At 37.8% G+C, this 8,693-nt stretch overlaps 1 pseudogene; it reads right to left on the reverse strand.

Annotated features, from left to right (window-relative positions):
• Nucleotides 1-608: 608 nt before the first annotated feature.
• On the reverse strand, nucleotides 609-3,438 carry LOC129356726 (phakinin-like; annotated as a pseudogene).
• Between the last annotated feature and the right edge of the window lie 5,255 nt (nucleotides 3,439-8,693).

The following is an 8,693-nucleotide window of genomic DNA, read 5'->3' on the forward strand; positions in this document are numbered from 1 at the left end:
GCTATATGTTGCTGCTACATGTTGCTGCTACATGTTGCTGCTACATGTTGCTGCTATATGTTGCTGCTACATGTTGCTACATGTTGCTGCTACATGTTGCTGCTATATGTTGCTGCTACATGTTGCTGCTACATGTTGCTGCTATATGTTGCTGCTACATGTTGCTGCTACATGTTGCTGCTATATGTTGCTGCTATATGTTGCTGCTACATGTTGCTGCTACATGTTGCTGCTACATGTTGCTGCTACATGTTGCTGCTACATGTTGCTGCTACATGTTGCTGCTACATGTTGCTGCTATATGTTGCTGCTACATGTTGCTGCTATATGTTGCTGCTATATGTTGCTGCTATATGTTGCTGCTACATGTTGCTGCTATATGTTGCTGCTACATGTTGCTGCTACATGTTGCTGCTACATGTTGCTGCTATATGTTGCTGCTACATGTTGCTGCTATATGTTGCTGCTACATGTTGCTGCTATATGTTGCTGCTACATGTTGCTCCTACAGCCAAACTGGTTAAACTTGAGTATCAGGCTGGACTCCATGTTGGCCAGGAGTCCCGGTCCAGTGCGGACGCGACACGCAGCCGGTCATGTGACGTCACATGACGTCATGACTTTTAGTGGGTGAAAAGAGGCTCATGCTTCACCAAAGGCAGCAGATTTAATGGCTGAACTCCATTTCTACGCTTCTTTTCAGACTCAAGATTTGATGAGTCAGGAGAATCAGCTATATTCATCAGAACTGTGACGATGATGATGATGATGGAGGAACTGGGTTCCTGTCTAAGAAAGACATTCAAATAATAGATTTTTTAATGATTTAGAAATAATTAAAATGATATTTTGAAAGGACTCACGGCGGCGTGTTGCTGGGCAGGAAGCGGGCCTCCTCTCCGTCCAGGACGCCGTGGTACAGGCTGATCTGTTGTTCCAGCCGCTGACGGTTGCTTAGCAACTTGTCGAAGTCGCGGCGCTGCTGCTCGATCTCGCTCCGCACGTCGCTAAGCTCCGCCTCCAGCCGCGCCGCCACGGAGCCCAGGTTCTGCAGCTCCACGTCGTGCCAGTGGCGGGCGTCGCTCAGCGAGTTCTCCAGGCCTCGTTTCTACGGGACCAGAGGTCAGAAGGTCAATAAGTCGGGTTCTGGGCGACCCTGGACGTGACGCCGCTGGTCTCACCAGCGCCCTGATGGACTCTGTCTCAGCCTGCAGACTCTGGATCCTGCAGCTCACGTCGCCGCACTCCGCCTTCAGGGCCTCCGCCCGCTGCTCCTCCGCACTCAGACGGCTGGCCGCGCACGGCGCCTCCTGCGGGACGGACAGGACGGGGTCAGGGGACGGAGGGGACGGCCGGTCCGGCCGGTCCTCTGACCCGGCCTCACCTTGGACTCCAGGTAGCCGTCGGTGTCGGCCCGGTTCCGCTCCGTCAGCTGCTCCCAGTGGGTCCGGATGGGCCAGGATCCGGTCCAGACCAGTTTTCCACGGGAGCGTCGGGTTCGTCCACGTCCAGCCGGCGGTCCGGCTGTACAGGGCGCGGACGTCCTGCGGGGACAGGGACAGTCCGGTCACCAGAGGCCCACTGCCGGTTGTGGTTCCGATCGGGATCCAGCAGAACCTGCTCATGGCGGCTCTCAAGGTGCCGCAGCTCCGCACTCATGCTCTCCATCTGTTCCTCCAGCTCCGCCTTCGTCACGGCCGCCTCCTCCATCACCCGGCGGAGCGAGCCGACCTCGTCCTCCACCGCCGCCCTGAGGGACGCCTCGCTGTCCAGCCTGCACACACACACACACACACACACACACACACACACACACACGCGCGCAGAGAAACACGCACACACTGCCATCATCATCATCATCATCATGGGTTGATCTGCAGCTATTAACACAGAAATCATAAAACCTTCATTGGATTTTAATCTAAATTTAACTAAATGCTGCAGCCAATTTAACAACTTAACTATAAAAGCCTAGAAGAAATTAAAAATCAAACCATTTCCTCTTTCTGCTGCCTGGATCTCCGACCCACAAGGTTTTTCAGAAAGTCCGTGTTTCAATGATCCGGTTGATGAACCGGGTCACCAGCAGAAATCCAACCTGATATAAAACCAGTCTGGATGAATCTCAGCCGTTAGTTTAGTTTAGTTTAGTTTAGTTTAGTTTAGTTCGTGTCTGAAAAATGTGTGAAACGGTTCAAAGTTCCTGAAACATGAGATCCTGAAATCAAAGTTGCTTTGATTAGCAGCAACTGCTGATCATGTTTGGTGACTTAATGAACGTTTGAATTGGTCCAATCAGAACCAGAGACTCACTGAGGTTCTTTCATGGCAACAAACTAAAATATCAACATTATTTCTGAGCAGAACACTGGAATCACAGCCAGTGTTCTGTTCTGGTTCTACTCAGGTTCTGTTCGGGTTCTGTTCTGGTTCTACTCAGGTTCTGTTCTGGTTCTGTTCAGGTTCTACTCAGGTTCTGTTCAAGTTCTACTCAGGTTCTGTTCTGGTTCTGTTCAGGTTCTGTTCAGGTTCTGTTCTGGTTCTGTTCAGGTTCTACTCAGGTTCTGTTCTGGTTCTGTTCAGGTTCTGTTCTGGTTCTGTTCAGCTTCTACTCAGGTTCTGTTCGGGTTCTGTTCTGGTTTGTTCTGGTTCTGTTCAGGTTCTACTCAGGTTCTGTTCTGGTTCTGTCAGGTTCTGTTCTGGTTCGTTCAGGTTCTACTCAGGTTCTGTTCAAGTTCTACTCAGGTTCTGTTCTGGTTCTGTTCTGGTTCTGTTCTGGTTCTGCTCAGGTTCTGTTCGGGTTCTGTTCTGGTTCTGTTCTGGTTCTGTTCAGGTTCTACTCAGGTTCTGTTCGGGTTCTGACCTTTCTTTAAAGTCTTCTGCGTTGGCCTGAACGTTCTCCGTCTGCAGCATCAGCCGAGCGTTTTCCAGGATGGCTTCACTGACCTGCAGCATGTGGGACGTCACAGTTTAGGATCTTGACCCCGGCCTCACCCCTGACCCCGGCCTCAGCCCCCTACCTGCCGGTAGATATCCCCTCCTGCGCAGCGGCCCCCAGGCCCCGGCGCCGGCCGCCTTGCGGTCCAGCTGAGGCGGATCTGCTGCTCCAGCTGCCGGTTCAGCTCCTCCAGCGCCCGGACTTTGTCCCGGTACTCCATCAGGCAGCTGTTCAGGCCCGTGGCGCCGCCGCCCGCGGCCCGGGGCAGCACCGGCGCGGCACAGCTCCTCATCCCTTGCAGGAACACGCTGCTAATGCCCAGAGCCCGGCGGGAAACGCGCGTCCCCAGGGCGCAGGCGGCTCCCGACCCCACCGGCACGCCGCGGGGCATCGTTGCACCCGCCGCGCTCGTCCTACAACCGGAGGCGGCGGCCGGGTGCTCGGAGGACGACTGTCCCAGGAAGGAGGAGTGGCGTCGGGGCAGAGGCATGGCGCTTGGCGGCTCCGCGATCAAACCCCCCACGGCGGCTCGCCTCCGGGATTTATGGGGAGACGGAGTTCTGGAAACACGGCCCGCTTGTCCTGGAGCTGTTTGTGCCGCGCAGCGTGGCGCCTTTTGTTCTGGTGGAAACACGGAGTCCCATTTCAGCTGCATCAGCAGCGGGGTCAGGGGTCACGGGGAAGATCGGAGCTGCACGCGCTCTCAGCAGCTTCTGACCAAACCGAGAAGACGAGAAGAAACATTTGGGAAAAATATGGAAAACCTGATTTAGTTCTGTGACCTTTTTTAAAGCTGGTGAAACTGAATCTGTGCAGCGGCAGCAAAACTAAACCAAACTAAACTAAAACAAACTAAACTAAACTAAACTAAAACAAACAAAACTGAAACAAACTAAACTAAAACAAACTAAACCAAACTAAACTAAACCAAACTAACTAAAACAAACAAACTGAAACAACTAAACCAAACTAAACTGAAACAAACTAAAACAAACTAAACTAAACCAAACTAAACTAAACTAAAACAAACTAAACTAAACGAAACTAAACTAAAACAAACTAAACTAAACTAAACTAAAACAAACAAAACTGAAACAAACTAAACTAAAACAAACTAAACCAAACTAAACTAAAACAAACTAAACTAAACTAAACTAAAACAAACTAAACTGAAACAAACTAAACCAAACTAAACTAAAACAAACTAAACTAAACTAAAACAAACTAAACTGAAACAAACTAAACCAAACTAAACTAAAACAAACTAAACCAAACTAAACTAAACTAAAACAAACTAAACTAAAACAAACTAAACTAAACCAAACTAAACTAAACCAAACTAAACTAAACTAAAACAAACTAAACTAAAACAAACTAAACTAAACCAAACTAAAACAAACTAAACTAAAACAAACTAAACTAAAACAAACTAAACTAAAACAAACTAAACTAAACTAAAACAAACTAAACTAAACTAAAACAAACTAAACCAAACTAAACTAAAACAAACCAAACTAAACGTAACTAAACTAAACTAAACCAAACGAAACTAAACTAAAACAAACTAAACTAAACCAAACGAAACTAAACTAAAACAAACTAAACTAAACCAAACTAAAACAAACTAAACCAAACTAAACTAAACTAAAACAAACTAAACTAAACTAAACTAAAACTAACTAAACAAAACTAAAACAAACTAAACTAAAAAACAACTAACTAAACCAAACGAAACTAAACTAAAACAAACTAAACTAAACCAAACGAAACTAAACTAAACCAACTAAACTAAACGAAACTAAACCAAAGTAAACTAAACTAAAACAAACTAAACTAAACCAAACTAACTAAACCAAACTAAACCAAACTAAACTAAACTAAACTAAACTAAAACAAACTAAACTAAACTAAAACAAAACAAACTAAACTAAACTAAACTAAAACAAACTAAACTAAACTAAAACAAACTAAACTAAACTAAAACAAACTAAACCAAACTAAACTAAAACAAACCAAACTATACGTAACTAAACTAAACTAAACCAAACAAAACTAAACTAAAACAAACTAAACTAAACCAAACTAAAACAAACTAAACTAAAACAAACTAAACCAAACTAAACTAAACTAAACCAAACTAAACTAAACTAAACTAAAACTAAAACAAACCAAACTAAACTAAAACAAACTAAACTAAACGAAACTAAACTAAACCAAACTAAACTAAACGAAACTAAACCAAAGTAAACTAAACTAAAACAAACTAAACCAAACTAAACTAAACTAAAACAAACTAAACTAAAACAAACTAAACTAAACCAAACTAAAACAAACTAAACTAAACTAAAACAACTAAACTAAACTAAAACAAACTAAACTAAACCAAACTAAACTAAACAAACTAAACTAAACTAAAACAAACTAAACTAAACTAAAACAAACTAAACCAAACTAAACTAAACAAACCAAACTAAACGTAACTAAACTAAACTAAACCAAACGAAACTAAACTAAAACAAACTAAACTAAACTAAACCAAACGAAACTAAACTAAAACAAACTAAACTAAACCAAACTAAAACAAACTAAACTAAAACAAACTTAACCAAACTAAACTAAACTAAAACAAACTAAACTAAACTAAACTAAAACAAACTAAACTAAACTAAAACAAACTAAACTAAACCAAACCAAACTAAACTAAAACAAACTAAACTAAAACAAACTAAACCAAACTAAACTAAAACAAACCAAACTAAACTAAACTAAACTAAAACAAACTAAACTAAACTAAAACAAAACAAACTAAACTAAACTAAACTAAAACAAACTAAACTAAACTAAAACAAACTAAACTAAACCAAACGAAACTAAACTAAAACAAACTAAACTAAACCAAACTAAAACAAACTAAACTAAAACAAACTAAACCAAACTAAACTAAACTAAAACAAACTAAACTAAACTAAAACAAACCAAACAAAACTAAAACAAACTAAACTAAAACAAACTAAACCAAACAAACTAAACTAAAACAAACTAAACTAAACCAAACGAAACTAAACCAAACTAAACTAAACTCAAACAAACTAAACTAAAACAAACTAAACTAAACCAAACGAAACTAAACTAAAACAAACTAAACTAAACCAAACGAAACTAAAACAAACTAAACTAAAACAAACTAACCTAAAACAAACTAAACTAAACCAAACTAAACTAAACTAAAACAAACTAAACTAAACCAAACTAAACTAAACTAAAACAAACTAAACTAAACCAAACGAAACTAAACTAAAACAAACTAAACTAAACCAAACTAAAACAAACTAAACTAAAACAAACTAAACCAAACTAAACTAAACTAAAACAAACTAAACTAAACTAAAACAAACTAAACTAACCCAAACGAAACTAAACCAAACTAAACTAAAACAAACTAAACTAAACCAAACGAAACTAAACTCAAACAAACTAAACTAAACCAAACGAAACTAAACCAAACTAAACTAAACTCAAACAAACTAAACTAAAACAAACTAAACTAAACCAAACGAAACTAAACTAAAACAAACTAAACTAAACCAAACGAAACTAAACCAAACTAAACTAAACTAAAACAAACTAAACTAAAACAAACTAAACTAAACCAAACGAAACTAAACTAAAACAAACTAAACCAAACTAAACTAAAACAAACCAAACTATACGTAACTAAACTAAACTAAACCAAACAAAACTAAACTAAAACAAACCAAACTAAACTAAACCAAACGAAACTAAACCAAACTAAACTAAACTAAAACAACCTAAACTAAACCAAACTAAACTAAACTAAAACAAACTAAACTAAACCAAACGAAACTAAACTCAAACAAACTAAACTCAAACAAACTAAACTAAACCAAACGAAACTAAACTAAAACAAACTAAACTAAACCAAACGAAACTAAACCAAACTAAACTAAAACAAACTAAACTAAACTAAAACAAACTAAACTAAACCAAACTAAACAAAAACAAACTAAACTAAAACAAACCAAACGAAACTAAACTAAAACAAACTAAACTAAACCAAACTAAACTAAAACAAGCTAAACTAAACCAAACCAAACTAAACTAAAACAAACTAAACTAAACCTAACTAAACTAAACCAAACTAAACTAAACAAACTAAACTAAAACTAACTAAATTAAACTAAACCAAACTGAAACAAACTAAACTAAACCAAACTAAACTAAACTAAAACAAACTAAACTAAACTAAACGAAACTTAACTAAAACAAACTAAACTAAACCAAACTAAACAAACTAAACTAAAACAAACTAAACTAAACTAAAACACTAACTAAAACAAACTAAACCAAACTAAAACAAACTAAACCAAACTAAACTAAACTAAAACAAACTAAACTAAAACAAACCAAACCAAACGCAACTAAACTAAACCAAACTAAACCAAACTAAACCAAACTAAACTAAACTCAAACAAACTAAACTAAACCAAACGAAACTAAACTAAAACAAACTAAACTAAACCAAACGAAACTAAACCAAACTAAACTAAAACAAACTAAACCAAACTAAAACAAACTAAACTAAAACAAACCAAACCAAACTAAACTAAAACAAACTAAACTAAACCAAACTAAACTAAAACAAGCTAAACTAAACCAAACCAAACTAAACTAAAACAAACTAAACTAAACCTAACTAAACTAAACCAAACTAAACTAAAACAAACTAAACTAAAACTAACTAAATTAAACTAAACCAAACTGAAACAAACTAAACTAAACCAAACTAAACTAAACTAAACCAAACTAAACTAAACTAAACGAAACTTAACTAAAACAAACTAAACTAAACCAAACTAAAACAAACTAAACTAAAACAAACTAAACTAAACTAAAACAAACTAAACTAAACCAAACTAAAACAAACTAAACCAAACTAAACCAAACTAAACTAAACTAAAACAAACTAAACTAAAACAAACTAAACCAAACTAAACTCAAACAAACGAAACTAAACTAAAACAAACTAAACTAAAACAAACGAAACTAAACTAAAACAAACTAAACTAAAACAAACTAAACTAAAACAAACTAAACTAAACACAGTAGTAATGGGAGAAATGATGAAAAAAGCAGAAAGCCAAAGAAAACTTTGGCAGAAAGCCAGTACATATTTAACAGTAGGTTCTTGTGTACATACTGTTAAGTACATACTGTTAAGTATGTACTTAACAGTATGTACTGTTAAGTACATACTGTTAAGTACATACTGTTAAGTATGTACTTAACAGTATGTACTGTTAAGTACATACTGTTAAGTACATACTGTTAAGTATGTACTTAACAGTATGTACTGTTAAGTACATACTGTTAAGTACATACTGTTAAGTATGTACTTAACAGTATGTACTGTTAAGTACATACTGTTAAGTACATACTGTTAAGTATGTACTTAACAGTATGTACTGTTAAGTACATACTGTTAAGTACATACTGTTAAGTACATACTGTTAAGTACATACTGTTAAGTACATACTGTTAAGTACATACTGTTAAGAATTAAAAAGAGGAATAACTTGATTTAGCTCTTGTCATGAAATGAGGGAAGACGAGTGTAGCCATCAACAGTTGAAAAGTCGGGCTTGCTTTATTAGCACGAGCCTTCCACTAACAACATGAACATACTCTTATTCGAACTCGTTTATCACTGTATAGTTCTTTAGAGCGCCCCAGTGGG

This window comes from Poeciliopsis prolifica, unplaced genomic scaffold (assembly GCF_027474105.1).
Source record: "Poeciliopsis prolifica strain line A6 unplaced genomic scaffold, Auburn_PproV2 SCAFFOLD188, whole genome shotgun sequence".
Taxonomy (NCBI): domain Eukaryota; kingdom Metazoa; phylum Chordata; class Actinopteri; order Cyprinodontiformes; family Poeciliidae; genus Poeciliopsis; species Poeciliopsis prolifica.